This window comes from Lactuca virosa, chromosome 2 (assembly GCF_052849685.1).
Source record: "Lactuca virosa cultivar CGN04683 chromosome 2, Lactuca_virosa_CGN04683_v6, whole genome shotgun sequence".
NCBI lineage: Eukaryota > Viridiplantae > Streptophyta > Magnoliopsida > Asterales > Asteraceae > Lactuca > Lactuca virosa.
This window is the reverse complement of record NC_136427.1, coordinates 17,013,309-17,015,507: the sequence shown is the minus strand read 5'-3', so window position 1 is coordinate 17,015,507 and position 2,199 is coordinate 17,013,309. Positions and strand designations below refer to the sequence as shown.

At 34.3% G+C, this 2,199-nt stretch overlaps 1 non-coding gene across 1 annotated transcript; it reads right to left on the bottom strand.

Moving 5' to 3' along the window:
* Positions 1–1,280: 1,280 nt before the first annotated feature.
* Positions 1,281–1,387, bottom strand: LOC145161902 (small nucleolar RNA R71). The gene has a single exon (XR_013738760.1). It is a non-coding gene; the product is annotated as a small nucleolar RNA R71 (small nucleolar RNA).
* Between the last annotated feature and the right edge of the window lie 812 nt (positions 1,388–2,199).

Genomic DNA, 2,199 nt, shown 5'->3' with positions numbered 1-2,199 from the left:
AGTTGTCATGATCATAGATAATTATCTGGATATATCTTACATAACCCAATTATCCTTAATAATCAATTTTGTATTTGCTTGTGTATGATCATTACATAGTAATTCATGAATTGGTAAAAATATTAGAAGATCGGATCAAGACTTAGAAACTACACATAGGAAAAGGGGGATTCAAACCTAAACGGAAGTATTCTCATAATCTTGATTACAATCGTTCTTAGTTAGTTTTTAGTTAACTGATTAGTTTAAGTTAATCTGAACTTGAAAAATCAGATAAAACCCCCTATTTACTTATTTTTTTAGCTTATATTTTAGTAATTATATTATTAACTAAGTTCGTTCCCTGTGTTCGATACCCAGCTTACCTAAACTATTCTATAAATTTGACTAGGTACACTGCCTAAGTGCAATTAGTTAGTTAAGTAGGTTAGGATTATAAATTTAAAACTATGTAATATATAAATTACACATCAAATTTTTGGTGCCGTTGCCGGGGAATCGCTATTTCAGTTTTTAATTCAATTTCTTTAGGTTAATCAGTCCTTTTTGAAGGGTAAAAACCGCAAAAAGTTAATTTTATGCAAAATATAATTTTTCTGTTTGCACAGTTCTCACGACGTGAGTTCAGTACTTTTCAGTTTTTTGTTTATTTTCTTTCTAATTCATTTTTACCGATTTTTTTGTTTTATTTCTGTGATTTATGGCGCGAGGATCTAAAATTCCAATAGTTCTACCACTCAAAGATCCAGGATCAGCTTTCCACAAGAATAAATATAAGAAGGTCAATGAGTCAAGTAGCACTTTCCAATTTGACACATTCGAGCATTTTGAAAAGACTCCAAGCAAGAAAGAAATAGGTTATAAGCCAGAAACATCTACCGAGGAAGATTCACAAGAAGAGATAAAAAGCGAGGAACCATAAATGGCGTATATCACGACCATGACGATGGAGGAGTATAAGAAGAGATTACGAAACGAAAACAGTCCACGTCTAGTTCCTCCCAAAATTCCAACTGCAACGGGTTTTGAAATCAAGGGTCATATCCTTTGAATGCTCAAAGACATACATTTTTTTAGGAAAGATTATGAAGATGCTTTCAAGCACATTGATGAAGTTTTGGACATTGCTAATTATTTCAATGTTCCAATTGTTTCAAGAGATGCAGTTTACTGGTGATGCAAAGATATGGTTGAAGTCGTTAACTCCTATAACAATTAGAACATGGGACAACCTTCGTGAAGCTTTCATTAAGCAATTTATTCCTCCTTCAAAGATCTCCAAATTCAAGAAAAAGATTGCTAATTTTCAACAAGAAGATGGAGAATCCTTATACGAAGCTTAGGAAAGATACAAAGGCCTTTTGAGAAATTGTCCCCAACATGACTTGAACGTATAAAAAGCAGTCTCGATTTTCTATGATGGGGTGAATGTTACAACAAGGAAACTCCTAGATTCGCAAGGACCAATGAAAAAGAAAGTTCCTGGCACCATTAAATAATTAATCGAAGAATTAGCAAATCACTAGAGAGAATACCACAACCCACGAGAGGATGTGACTAGAGGTAAAGGAAGTAGAAATGGAGGAGATTTAGCAGCTTTTATGGCTAAGTTAGATAATATGGACTGAAGAATGAAGAAAATGGATCAATCCATACACACCATACGAGTTGGGTGTGAAAATTGCACTAGACAACATTTGACGAAAGATTGTGATTTGGATGAAAACGAGAATAAAAAAGCTGAAGTGTGTTATTCTAGTAGTGATCGATTTGATGAAGATTGGAGGATGCTAAAGAAAGAATGGTTTCCATATGTAGAATATAAGAAGAAAAAAAGAAGAAATGTATCGGCAAACCGGATGAGGCTACCAACAAAAGAAACAACCACCGCCCGAGAAGAAGATGGACTTTGAGTCAATGCTTAATAGCGTTACGGAAGCCTCTAAAAAATGACACGATCCTACTGATGTGACCATTATAAATAAACAAGCTTCCATCAAAAACATTGAGACTCAACTCGGGAAATTAACTACACTTGTTAACGAAAGGGTACCACGAAAGAATCCCGTTCCAAAACTACAACCACATGTCATGGGCATAACCACTGAAGAAGACCCTAATTTAGAGCCTATAGTGATCCATAAAGAATCCTTGAAGCAGTCTGATCCATATCCGAAAAGAATGAAGATCAAAGAAAAA